Source organism: Sprattus sprattus, assembly GCF_963457725.1.
Source record: "Sprattus sprattus genome assembly, chromosome: 6".
In the NCBI taxonomy this organism is placed as follows: domain Eukaryota; kingdom Metazoa; phylum Chordata; class Actinopteri; order Clupeiformes; family Clupeidae; genus Sprattus; species Sprattus sprattus.
In genome coordinates this window covers 23,675,781-23,690,631 of record NC_137925.1, presented here as the reverse complement: position 1 = coordinate 23,690,631, position 14,851 = coordinate 23,675,781, and the positions used below count along the sequence as shown (strand labels likewise).

Sequence of the window (14,851 nt, the reverse complement as noted above, 5' to 3'; positions counted from 1 at the left end):
CCCATGGAGCGCAGGGCTGCCCCTCATCTAATTGCCCCCTTGTTCAGGTTACACAATGAGGGCGCTGGCAGAGGCAGTGGATCGTGACCGCTAGCCAGTGGGAGGTACTGACATTTTTGTAACTGTGAATATGAGATAAGACATTTTGACATGCATGATTTATAGATATGCTCCTTGATATTGAATTTGGGGTTATTTGGGGAAGGCAGGTGTTGTAAAGCAGCTCCCATTTATTAAACACCCAGAGGAAAGAACTATAAAAGAATAGTTAATGAAAACGGATGTGTAGTCGTCTGAGAAGTTGTTACATAGATAAAGAGCTCTACACCTAGTGAAAGCTATACAGTAGTCTTTTTTATTTCCCAGAACATGTAATCAATACTTCAGAATTCAATGTAACACTCTGTCATGAATCAATATGGTTTAATATTTAATTCTCATGTATGTAGACATCGAAATACTGAGGCCAGTGGTATTGGAGCAGTGAAGACCTATTATCATTCCATTTTCAGTGAAAGATTTGGAGGTTTCATTTCAGATAAGAAGTGGTGAAAGTGGTAATCCACCATACAGTTGCACACAAAGAGCCTCATTACCAGAGAATTCTGCACTCGCTTCAGGATTACCAACTGAACAAAAAAAAGAAACGAGGTTTCATTTTTTTCACTTTTGCTGGGAATCCCTGAGTCCGCTGATTTTGGTGTGACTTCATCAATTGATCTCCTGACAGTATTCATCTGGAGACTTTAGCAGCACATGGGCTGCATCAGCAGATCACAGTCAGACAGCCAAATCAAAGAGACAGAACAGTCTTTACACCACAGCGAGACGTGATTTGGGTCGTTCTGTTGTGTTTGGCGTGTGAAATGTGAGATAAGTCCGTGTTAACGGAGAACAGGAACAAATCCTGGCACTATAGAACTAACAGCCAACATCAGCATTTTTAGTGTTACTCCCCCCTGCCACAATAGGAGCATAAATATTTGGATCAATGTCTCTGCCAATTCTACCACCAACAGGTATATTTATGTGTTCTTGGAGCCCCAAGAATGCCTCAAAAACACAATCACTGATCACATTTGCTATCTTCCTATCAGTTGCTATCATTTGCAGGAGGAAGTCTTAGCGCTGCGACAGCATGGCATGATATGGCATGACAATGGGGTAGGGTGGGTAAGGTCTCGTGTACAGAGATCCCTGACAGGGGTGCACACAATGAATTATGCAGGACGGCTCTCATGCAAACACACGGCTATGGAGATAATGAGACAATAGGGGAAAGGACGGAATGCAACACCTACACACACACACGCACACACACACACACACACAAACGCGCACACACACAGTCACATACACACACACACACACACACACACACACACAAACGCGCACACACACAGTCACATACACACACAAACACACACACACACACACACACACACACACACGCGCACACACAGTCACACACACACACCCCTTCTTATATCTACATGAGGGTAGTATAATAGTCTCTTCTAATATCTACATGAGGGTAGTATAATAGTCTCTTCTAATATCTACATGAGGGTAGTATAACAGTCTCTTTTAATATCTACATGAGGGTAGTATAATAGTCTATTTCTTTACATGGACAATACAAACACAACATGTTGGAAACATGCAGAAAGGCCAGACCTAAATAATGCATATTTGTCAAAAGATATTTAGCATATTGAAGAAACACTAAAGTCATTTTTTATTTCCTAGGTTATTTCGCGGAGCAAATTAGTTTCAATTAGATGGAGCTCATATTCCACACTTGATTTGCCAACACATGCTGCTAATTGGTTTTCATTAGCGAGTCAGTGATCAGAATCCATATTAATTTCGAACGTGCCCATTCTTTGGATTCAACCTGAGTTTGGTGAAAGCGCGGTCATTAGACACCCAAGCATGAAATGCAGAGGAGAACAGACGGCAAGAGCGAATTAAACAGATCATCCAACCTGTTGCAAACCATAAGAACCTTCTCAGTGGAAAACACACACTGTAGCATAGCAACGGCATCTCTCCTCTTTGTCCTTTGAAATGAACATCTCTCTCAGAGCAAACACCAGAGCATCAAACGAGTAAACCTAATTCCTTAAATCCATGGTAAAGGCTGACGGATGGTCAGGTACTCTAAAGGACTGGTCATGTTGGCATTTACAATAATGTATTGCTGATGGCTTGCTTTGGAGGTTTCATTAAAGCAAAACACCATATAGCCCCCTCTTTGTCAGACGCCGTGGCCACTGTGTAAAGTATAAAGGTCTGCTCTCTTTTGATCAATAGTATCATTGGGGAATAGGATTTCGGAGAACATTGCAATTTTCTCACACGCATTTTTCTTCTCCCATGTGACCACTGCCATTCGATGGTGATGACCCTTTCCATAGAGACATGGAGTGGCATTTTGTCCACAGAGGGGGTCTTCAATCATCACACACCACTCCCCACTCCCTCCCCCTTCCTCCCATGGAAGCATCAACACTGCAAATGCCCGGGCTAAAGAGACACATCTTGAAGATTTACCTGGGGTCAAGATGTGTTCATTGTGAGCAAGAGATTGAAACCAAGGCAAGATAGCCCCTAGAGAAGGCAGCCCTTTCCCATAGCCATAACAGGCTTTTGTTACGGAATGGCAGGCCTGGTGAAATAGCTCATCTGAGAAAAACAACTTGAAAGAAAAATTGTATGACCCAGCGTAGACTTCAAGGAAATGACAGAACCGGTTGTGGATATTGCAGTCACAAGTAAACGTTCTTACAGATTCCCTGCAATCTGACTTGTTACTGTGGTGTCACTATCAGGACTGACTTCCTAAATTAAATGTATCCAAATTAAAACTACATTCGTCTCCAAATTATGACACTGAATAGGAATATTTCGGGATTTTTGAATTCAGTATTTCATGAGAACCGCTCTGTCTGATCCTTCCTCCTCTCTCACATCATTAAAGTTTAACACTCAATAGGGATCAATAGAGCTCAGGCCGTCCCCCTCTGCTCTGGTTTCACCTTTTGTTCGTGAGGCTTTGGGTCGTTATTCTGCTCCAGGAATACCAGTATTTTTACAGGACCTTGGGTTGTTGTACGAAAAAAATACCATGAGAACTGGCCTTTTATAGTAGTGGTAGTAGATATCATCCAGGGGAGAGGTTCAACCTTGAAGAGACATGGAGCTCAAACCTATCCACTCCCAGATCACCTCAAGTATAACATAGGAACATTTCCATTGCTTTGACCTTGAAGAGACATGGAGCTCACACCTATCCAGCCCCAGTTCACCTCGAGTATATAACATAGGAACATTTCCATTGCTTTTCATTGAGCTTCCTGCCAGATTTCTGTTTCAGATGCGGTCTCATTTTCAGAGTTTTTTTTTGTGTTGCTGTTGTTTTCTAGTTCACTTTCCGTGGAGGGGTTGGTTTTGAGCATGAGTTGACACTGCCGAGACGAGACAGTACACATGCAGCCGTCTGACGGCCGAGCCGGAGGTTTAATCGTTCGTTTTTTAATCCCCGCTAACCCAGAAAAGTCCACCGCTGACGCTGACATCGGGCTGCGGTTGCTGTGCGTTTAGATTTGCAACATGATCTTCAATCTTGTGGGAAAGGGCTTGGCATCTCTGTGGGCCCCGTAAAAGAATAACGTTTCTTATCCAAGCCTGGCCTTGTAGGGAGCCTTTTTATGCCAGATTTACCGTGGTGATGGGTCCCCCTCTCGCCAATCTGAATATCTGCACATCTTTAAATTGCTGATACCTTCAATTTGAAAGCTCCAGCTGTAATGCTGGCATTCTCGTTAACATTTCTCGTTTATGAGCACATACAGATTTCGTTTACAGTCCCAGCCTCGTGCTGCATGTATCGCTGTAACGTGATTAAAGTTGAGCGGAGGCTTAAGTTTTGTTCCCCTCATCACAGCTTAATTACTGTTGTTGTGTTTTAATTGGTGTCCGACCAAAGGGGTCAAGGATCCTAGCACTCTTTGCTCTTCCTGTTTCTCGGTTCTCAGTAAATGTGTTCCTCCTAGTTTATCCTTGAGTCTCTTCCCTTTGTTCATAGAAGATTAATTTCAGTCTCTAATTAAATGTAAAACACTTGTATAACTCGATTAAAATGCAAACCAGGGAATATCAGAGAAACAAAATATAAATTAGTTTACCCTACGCAGAGTTACATTATCATCTCCCTGATGACTGAAGGTGACAATAATTAACATTTTAGTTAAAGTTTTAAAAAAAGTGTAGTCATCATTATATCCTCTTCTGAAACCACTTGCACATACCAGTTAAAAAAAAATGAAAAATGTAGCACTAAACTTTTAGAAAATGAATAGCTTATAGATTCCAGGTACTCAGAAACCCTAGCCCTCTGTTTTTCTTTCACCCTCTGGGGCAATTCAGAATCAGGCCTGCCTGCGTCCTGTCAGCAACTGTGTGTGTGTGTGTGTGTGTGTGTGTGTGTGTGTGTGTGTGTGTGTGTGTGTGTGTGTGTGTGTGTGTGTGTGTGTGTGTGTGTGTGCCTGCGTCCTGTCAGGCTGAGAGACTGCTCCCCAGGTCAGAGATAGACTCCCGGACAGACTCCGGCTGCAGGAGTGATGTATGGAGTTGATGAGCCGGTGTGTGACATCCTGCTTTAGTGGAATGATCAGCCTGAAACAGACAGGTTTGCTTTCTGTTCGTCAGCAGAGAGTTCTCAAAGTGTGGCGTTAGTGTTTCTACTTTGTGTGTCTGTGCGTTTTGGTGTGTGTGTGTGTGTGTGTGTGTGTGTGGGTGTGTATGTGTGCCTTTTGTGTGTGTATGAGCAGGAAAAAGAGAGTCCACCCCTGCTGATCAACCTTCTGAATAAGTCCATCAAGTACATAGTTTTACTACTTCTATGGCTATTCTGCCCATACTGAGGAGCCACGAGGAGAGGTCATACAATGCTTTCATCCCCATAGTACCTCAACCTCTTAGCCATACACCATGCATCATGCACCATGCACAAGACTTCTGAATAGGTTGCAAGGACAGATGTAGAAACCCATTGCAGTCATAGTGAAGACACGTTAGTTTCCAAATGTATGGAGACTGTGGTCTGGTGCTTTGTTAATATAGGGTTGTTTTTTGTCAAAGTACTTTCCAGAACATCACTACCATATTGCCCTATGGACTACCATCCTGTGTGGTGTCTATGTGTGCATCACTTTTGTTTATACACAGGAGTGAGGACAAGAGGCTGACACATCATGAAGGGAGGGAGATGAGGGACTGAGGGAGATGAGGTTCTAGAGAGGCAAACAAGAACGGTAAAATAATAATCTCTATCCAAAGCCTTCAGAGGGTTTCCCAGCAATGAAGACGAGGGTCACGGCTTTTAACTGCCTGAATAGCATTTCGACCCCCTTCCCCAAGGTCGTGTGTCACGAGCCCAGGCAGAGTACCTCACGCCACAGACTACATTAATATCAGGCCTGAAAGTGCTCACCACTCGCTCCCTGACAGATACCTGGTTACTGACAGGGGAATTTGCTTTCATTAAAGCTCCCTGCGCGCACTGAATGGAGTCTCCTGCCCCTGTCTCCTGTGCTTCACCTTGCCATTCCTCACGGCTTAAAAAGCTGACTTCGGATATGCTGCGGCAGATGATCCCATTGATCAAGCCTGGGTGTTCATGTGTCTCTCAGCGTGTCTATTTGGCTGTAATGAGATGCAGTGGCAGGAGAAATTGGGCCCGGAGAGCCTGGCTCAAACGCAGGCAGGAGCTGAGGAGCATAGCCGGGCGATGGGTGGATATTGGCTGCTGCTGTCAGTAAGAGAAGCTGTATTTACACTTTCATTTGATGGACACCACTCTGGTTATTTGAATCACGACTTTCCCTCTCTCCATCACTCTCTTTTTATCGCTCTCTCTCTCTCTCCCTCTCTCTCTCTCTCTCTCCATCTCTCTCGCTCGCTCTCTCTCTCCATCTCTCTCTCTCTCCATCTCTCTATCCATCTCTCTCTCTATCTCTCTCTCTCTCTCTCTCTGTGAGTAAGTGAGGGTACTGCGACATACAGTGGACCTCGTGTATATAATCACAGCTACTCTCTGGTTGGTTCTGAATGATTAATTTGCTCCTCTACAACCTGCCCTGCATGAGTATGGATGTCGTGCCACCTGGCATTCATCTCTTGCCCAGACTCCAGCGCCTCTTCTGGCCTCTCCTCTCCGTATGATCAGGGGCCTGCTGAGTCACAAGGCTAATCCCGCAAACACCGGCCCGGTTTCCTGGCACAGTGAGGCCCATAGGCCTCCCACTGAGCCTGCAGCCATGGGCCAAGTGAGCTTTAGCCAGCTCCTTCCTGACTTCCTCCTACCTTCTGTTGTGTAACACTGAGCCTGAGACTCATTTAGCTTGAACTGTTGTTCTACTGCCTCTCACCTGGTTGGTAGCATGCCTTCATTATGGTTGGATGGCAGAGAGGTAGCCCCCCCTGTGTATTTGAGTTTGAGGGACGTTGACATAAATTGCCTCCTTCTCTCTCTCTCTCTTCTCTCACTCTCTCTCTATCACACACACACACACACACACACACACACACACACACACACACACACACACACACACACACACACACACACACACACACACACACACACACACACATACACACAAATTCTTCGACCCCCACACATAAATACACTCTCACGCACTCTTTACTTTACACTAGTTGTATGCATGCGGTGGCGGATGTTGACTTTGACTGTGCAAAAACCCTGGCAGAGGTTCCAGCTCTCTCGCAAGCCTGACAGATGCACAATGACAGATAACATTGTCAAATTGCAATGTTTATATGTAACCAGAGGAAACCAAATGGAAAAACTCTCCCCACCACTATTGAATCATAGGGGACTTGGATACGACTCAAATACACCCAGGATCAAAACAACAGTTCTCTGCTCATTTTCTCAATAATGACAAATAACAGACATTTGATTGGAGATTCGTACCCATCCGCTGTCTCCAACTTTTTAGCTAGTGACTCAATACACGCGCAAGAAAAAAAGAAAAATTAGTAATCATATCCATTTTGACTCCAGACTTGCCATCAAAGAGTTTCTATTACCTGGTATATTAGAACTGCAGAGCGCTCTTTTGTTCTTTTCAAAAGAAATCTGACGAACACAACAAAAGCTTTATATTATTAAACTGGCAGGACTAATGAGAATAGACCGCAGGTCTGGGAAGCTGAGCACTTTGGACTTCTTTGTGTAACATCTTCACATGGTTCAGGCGCGACAATGTGGCTTGACATTATCAGAATGTATTCCTTTGGGCCCCTTGGAGTGTCGAGGTGAAAAAATGAAAGCGATCTCTGTGTTTAAGAAGCGGCCAGGGTGCAGTGCATCATATTGAGCTCAATCAGTCAGCGAAACAGATTAGAGTGGATTTGATGTTTCACAGAGCCACTCCTCATATGTGCAGATGTGTCTGGTTTGCACAGTGTGAGAGATACGAGGAGACTCAAACAAAACATTTGTCTGGGCTTTTTTTTCTTTCTTTCTTTGTTTCTGTGAGTGTTTGTGCATCTATTTTTGTCTCGCTAAGCTTTGCATTTACTCCTGGCACATCAAGGCTAGCGATGACTCACTCTTTATACAAAAACGAGCCGGCGTTCAGCTAGTTGGTGGTAGCGTGTATGCTTACCCACTATGGCAAACCCTCAAGACTGGTAAAGCCTTGATATGTCTAAATATTCTAAACATGCTTTGGCTTTATATAATTTGTCACCTATCTGTGTGAGTCAACATGTCTGAATCGTTACTCCCATCATACTCATTGTTCTGTACTTAAGTTGTAAGTAGTCTGCCCAGGGACTTTCAGTTAGTCAGATTTTGCGTTTTGAAACATTCAAACTTAATGTAACTGTAAGCCTCCCTCCCTCCCTGAATAACCCCTGTCTGTTCTCAGATGTATGTACTAAACAAATGAATGAGCCAAACAAACTCCTATAATTGCAAGCTGAGGGTGAACTCATTCCGATATGTCATGACTAAAGGCCTCTAAGTTGGCCTGATCTATGCAGCCAGGTATGTGTCCAAGGTTACAGTGAGTTTAATAGCCTTTGAGGCTGAGGATCAATATCAGCTAGATACAATCCATTGATCAATATCAGCTAGATACAATCGATGGATCAATATCAGCTAGATACAATTGATTGATCAATATCAGCTAGATACAATCGATTGATCAATATCAGCTAGATACAATAGATGGATCAATATCAGCTAGATACAATCGATTGATCAATATCAACTAGATACAATAGATGGATCAATATCAGCTAGATACAATAGATGGATCAATATCAGCTAGATACAATCGATTGATCAATATCAGCTAGATACAATAGATGGATCAATATCAGCTAGATACAATCGATTGATCAATATCAACTAGATACAATAGATGGATCAATATCAGCTAGATACAACAGGTTAGAAACCAAACTGTGAAATGACCAGGTATTTCACTCAGCGGCAGAGGAGATAGAAAGGGGAAAGGGATTTGAGATGTAAATTCAAAATAGAATTTTTCTCCTGAGGATAATTCTTTGAGGAATTTGAATGTTTAACATCACTGAATCATTTCTGAGAACCCTGTTAATTAACAAATACAATGTAACACTCAAACTTTCATTTAAACTGAACTAAGTTTAACAATCTGAATGAGTTACTTGATCTGTCACACCAACGTTAAGGTTGAATTGCTTTCCAACTGTACCTGGTTAAGCTGTATCAAATGTGTGTTTTCTGAGTACGATGAAATACTTTCCTTAGCAGCATAGGTCACATTGGTTGATGGGACAAGCTTGGAAATACACAATCCCGCCACTGCTAATCTTGAGTGGGTGGCTGTCTGCTCAATCGTATTGTGTGTGTGTGTGTGTGTGTGTGTGTGTGCGTGTGTGTGTGTGTGTGTGTGTGTGTATGTGCGTGTGTGTGTATGTGTGTGTGTGTGTGTGTGTGTGTGGGTGGCTGTGTGCTCAATCGTATTTCTCTGTGAAGTGCCTGAGGAAGTGTTGCCAGCCTTTAGAGAAATCAGTGACGGAGCCTTTCCTGGACTTCCTCCCAGTCTCGGTAAGCCTTGCTGGCCCGGCTTTGACCAGGAGAGCGCCTCTCTCCTCTACATCTCCCGAGCTGTGATGCATGGAGAAAGGCAGACTCTCGTCCTCTCGTGCTGTTAACTGACACAAAGGGCTCTGGTGCTTTGAGTGCACTCCACAGTCTCCAAGACTTGTGGAGACTTATGATTTGTCAGATTTGTTTCTTTTTTTTTCCGTTTTTGCCGAAGGGAGCGTGGCATGTTGGGGAGGTGATTGATGGGGGGGGGGGGGGGGGGGGGGCGGTGAACAGTGTGGCAGCAGCATTAGAGTAGCCTACTGCTCACCTGGAGCTGTCAGCTTTCAGACGTGAACACCTGCCAGCTTTGTCTGAGAGAAGCTCTCCCTCAGAGACCAGGTGTGCAGCATGACCGCCAGCCACTTCTGTCCTTATTTGACCATTTCCAAATAACATTTGGAGGCGCTCTGTGCCACCCCGCTGCTGATAAATAAAAATGAACAAAAACCCTCGCCAGCTCTCTGAGAAAAATGAAAGCCCCCAGGTGGACTGCTGTGGCAGAAAAAAAAACCTGCAAACAAAACAATCAGATGAAAAGAAATCATTGAGCCATGACGCTCGTCCTCCGACAAACACAGTCTTGACCTCTAGCAGCTCTGGACAGGTACCAGCCTCCCTCCGTCGCATGGCAACATGACCACTGTCTGGCCAAAGCGACGGGGTGGGGGTATGGGATGTGTGTGTGTGTGTGTGTGTGTGTGTGTGTGTGTGTGTGGGGGGGGTGATCAGTAGCCAGGGGTTGTTTTTGGGGGACCTCAAGGTGAAAGTGGAGGCAAGGAGTAAGGTGTGGCCAGCATCTGCTTAGGAGAGAGAGAGAGACAGACAGACAGAGAGAGCGAGAGAAAGAGACAGACAGACAGACAGACAGACAGACAGACAGACAGACAGACAGACAGACAGACAGACAGAAAAAAAGAGGGAGGCACTGCCATGTATTGGGCGGCTGTAAAGAACTCTGGCTCTGCGGCTGGCAGATAACCAAAAGGCGAGCATGGCAATGCGTGGCTAAAACCACACCTCTTCCTTCACAAGGCCAGACAGGGAGGTGACATGTAGGTTTGGCCAAGTTTATGTGAGCATGGACATGTCTCCCAATTTGTCTGCAGGAGAGAGTTTTTTAGGATGCTTAGACAGTATGTGTCTCATATTCTGCAGGAGAGAATTTTTATGATGTTTAGACCGTATGTGTCTCATATTCTGCAAGTATTAAGTAATGATGGCTACAAGTTCCATTTTTATTTGAGACTTCTTACAGCTACTGTAACTTTCTAGCTTCTGCCAAAAGAAGGTAGAGGGTGGACACCTACCATTGCTCTGTGCTGGGGAGTCACTAAATAATTGGCAGCCAGGGATGCCAGGCTCTGTGGAGGATTTGTGATTCATTAATATATTCAAACCTAGTTGATTTTTTTGTTTCTGAAACCAAATATGGCTGGCAACAGTTTCTAGGACTTTGATTATGCCAGACAGAGACACTTCAATGAAAGAGCTTCCCTATTAGGAACCAGTGGACATGTATTAAGCGAGAATTTGTCTTTGGCTCTGTTATGCTTTAATTCAGATCAAGCAAAGGTAACAGCAGGAGCATTTTTGCGACACTACAAGGGTAGATAATCAGCAGTGACTGTGCAATTGAGTGGACACGACTGTGTCAAATTCATAGCCACATTTCGCTGTCCAGTTGTGTCTCCCATTAAACACACAGCCGAGTGCTCAGCGGGAAATAGGCTGCTCAACAATATCACAGAGTAGACATTACAGCCCTGCGGACCCTCTGAATGAGCCTCCACATTCCCCTACTCAAAGACAGTCAGTCAATCCTGCTAATGGCCAGGATCCGGGCAGCGGGCCTGAGCTCTGACCCCAGCAGGGCCCCGACACTCCCTCTGAGGGCCGGTGCTTTGCCCTTCAGAGAGCAGCCCGACTGCCGCCGCCGCCGCCACCCCCCCCCACCCCCAGCCCATTAAACAGTATCAGCCGCTCCAACGCAAGGTAATGGAGCAAAAGCACCGATCGGGGCAATCAATAACAGCAAATCGTCATGGCAACTGACCAGCGGAGCGCATCCCCAAACCCTGGCGACCGGTGCCCGCTCTCTCATAACTGAGGCGATGCCAGACGCAATCTCAATAAAGTGGACATTAGAGGGGCCCTGGCTACACTACTCCCCACTCCACCCCCCTCTCCCCACCCCCCCTCCACTCAGAGTCTCGATGGCTCTTCATGGGGGTTAGCGGATGGTGGCTAGCTTTTGCTCAGTGATGGAAGCGCTGCCTTCAAGTGCTGCTGGATTTCAATTGCTCTAACCTCTGTTCGAGGGGAGCCTTTAAAAGCCCCTGCCATTTTATTCAACGTTTGGAGGGAATTACACGGATAGGGTGCGTGCAAGCTCTCGGATTTCACGGTGGCTGCGACTGCCTGTTATCTGACAAGCACAGTTGTAATCCCCCCTTCCCAAATGAACTCCCCCCACTTCTCCACACGTTCTCTGGTCCATCTCACCATCATCACGACCAGAAGTCTCAGGCCAACTTTATTAGTCATGCATGATGTGGACTCGGGAGAAGAAGAGAAAGACAGAAAGGAGAGAAAAGACAGCAGAAAAATTGATAGAGGGACTATTTTTTTTAAATTTTAGTTAGTTAGGAAACGATTTTAATTCTTTGTGCTATTGGTTGGGGACTTCCCGAAGCAGCTACTCCTCTCACTGTCACATGCACGTACTCGTGGCCAGCAACCTAACCAATAGAACAACTACAAAACCACAGATCCTGCAACAACAAAACACAACTGGCTGCAACACGTGCCGAGGATCCTTAACGGCCTTCTATCACAGTACAACATGTGCTGTCTGCAGCCCACAAGTGCTAAACACAACATGACTATTCAACCGTAGAACCTGAGCCGCAGGATACAACAACAGCAACAAAGCTGCCTTCGTGAGCATTTCACAGGGGCTTTCAAGAAGGCACCTTTGTTTATCAGTTTTTCATTGTATTAGGCCCACGACACCTTCAAAAGGCTCAACAGTGGTGTCTGGCTTTCCAGACCAACCCCCGGCACCTCCATACTCATGATGGGTTAGAACACATGCCACTACCCGAGACACCAACAGATACACCTCAACAACATTTCACATATCTCAGTTTTAGTTAAGGTTAATTCACGACCCCGAGTAGTCTGCAAGCGCCAAAACCTTTGGCTCTCTTTTTCAGCAGCCTAAGACAACTCCTTTAAAGCACCTTTGGGGGACTGTCGGCGAAAACTAAAATACAACAGAAGTGTTGTGGTTGATTTAGCTACAAAGCCTCTAACAACTATCTCCACTGGTCTTGTGTGTGCTTGCCAGCCTCGTTGCCTCGCATCAGCTACTAGTTATGCATACTGTAGCTTCTTCCTTTCAAATGCCTCCTCAATCACATCTTCCAAGGGAGTTGTGAACCCTAAAAAGTAAACAATGCACTCACACTCAGAATCATACAACACAACAGCTGGTCCCATAGCAGTCACAGCAAATACACTGAAGGACTTTGCACCATTTGCCAGCAATGTTTGTATGTCCACTTCTTTGCCCCTTTTGCCCAGAAGAAATTCTACTGTCCCTATCATTAACCGGCAAAGATTCTTACATCCAGACAAATTATGTTTCAATAAGCCAACGCTCAAACACAACTTGCAGCTTCTATCTTCACCCATGCACTGACTGAGGTTTTGCAGAGTAGGGAGGACATCATAAGTGGCTCCAATAATACGTTTACATTTTACATTTAGTCATTTAGCAGACGCTTTTGTCCAAAGCGACGTACAAGGGAGAGAACAGTCAAGCTAAGAGCAATAAAACCTGGTGTAACAATAAATACTACTTTTATTTTAAGAAATAGAAAAACGACATAGAAAGAAAAAGAAGTGCGGGACTGTCACTGCTTAAGTGCAAGTTAAGCCAAGGTGCCAGTTAGGAAGGGAGGTGCTCTCTGAAGAGTTGGGTCTTCAAGGGCTTCTTGAAGGTAGAGAGGGACACCCCTGCTCTAGGGGTGCTAGGCAGTTCGTTCCACCAACGTGTCACTACAATAATAAATGTCATGCAGTTACTGTCCATAGCCCAAAGTTCTCTCCAGTTCTTCCTCATCTGAACACCATGCCAAATCATCCATTGCCCTTGCTTTGCCTGAGAGCCCACTGCTGCTAGTCTCGTTTCCTCTACTCGACGGAAAGCAAGTTACCATCTGTCTTCTCTCCAGCAACGTAGCCTTACCCCACACTTTCCACCTGTCACCTAGCCAAAACCCAAAAGAAGAGTGGTATGTGACGAGAAGAAAAGTTGTTTTGTTTTGAATGTTCTTTTTACCAGTACTCTCTTGTTCTTCTGCATTCCAGTGCAAGTGACCTTGAGGTGCCATTGTATATCTTTACCTCATATGGCTTAACATCATAGAGCATGCAGTCTAAGCATTTAACACAGTGGGCATTTTTACATGAGTGTGCAAAGGCAGTTGCTGGGCAGTAGGACCATTTTCCGCTTGGATGATAGTGTGCCATGCACGGCACGCCTGTCGACAGATTCACGTTGAATTTTTCCACACTTTAACAGTGGCTAGAAGAAAACATTGATTTCACAAACAAATCCAAACTCGATCTTCACCTTCACTTCCGATCTTAAGTTGCCTCTTTTCTACTGCCATCAGGGCACTGACCTGGAACACTGACCTTCTCACATCAAACGCGTACAGTAAGATCAAATACTGAGAAGGAACAACAAAGAGCACTTTCTTGCGTTTCACCATTTCAAAGGCCTACTGTCTTTCCACTTCTTGGCTTGGGAGAGTTCAATCAGCTCTGCCTCAGTTGCTATGAGACTCACTATATTTAAAGTAGTGCTTTGAGAATGCTCATGCATAATAATGCACACACACACTCATACACACAAACACACACACACACACACACACACACACACACACACACACACACACACACACACACACACACTTGCCAGTCTACTAATGAGGAATCACTATTTCTGTGCACGCACCATTTTCTAATTGCTGTTTTCAGTTCAGGCTCATAAGCCTGTTTAGTCGGACTGGTTTGATTCCTCCATGAATGTGTGTTATGTGATGAAGAGAACATATCCCCTAATTGCTCTGAACACAATTGCACACTGCAATAAACTCAGCTGTCAGAGGAGTGGTCTAGCCAATAATCCCAGGTGCAGTCTACCAGGGCTTATTGGAGAGTGAGTGAGAGAGATGGAAGAAAGAGTAAGGAAAGAGAGAGTAAAAGATGGAAAGAGAATGGAGGCATAAATAGAAATAGAGAGAGAGCGAGAGAGATGGAAAGACAGAGAAAGGAGAGAGAAAGAGAGTGATGGAGAGAGAGGAGAGCGATTCCCTCAGGTGCAGTGTTTAATATGAGACGCTGGCTGGCTGTGAGCTGCCTTCCTCTCACTCAGTCAGAGGCCAGCCATGTGCACTTCTGCCACCCCGGGGACTTCTTAAGCCCAGACTGCTGAGAGGGTGCTAACTGAGCTCACCCGAACCATTACCTGCTGAGAGGACGCTAACCGAGCACACCTGACCCATTCCTGCTGAGAGGATGCTAACGTAGCTCACCCGAACCATTACCTGCTGAGAGGACGCTAATCGAGCACACCCAAGCCATGACCTGCCCTTTTTGATT

The 14,851-nt window shown here is 45.1% G+C and overlaps 1 protein-coding gene across 1 annotated transcript in view; it reads right to left on the bottom strand.

The window, feature by feature from the left end:
- The window catches only part of glra4a (glycine receptor, alpha 4a), a gene marked incomplete at both ends in the record, with an annotated part of 38,412 nt that overhangs the window by 17,924 nt on the left and 5,637 nt on the right, over window positions 1–14,851 (bottom strand). The window lies entirely within an intron of this gene.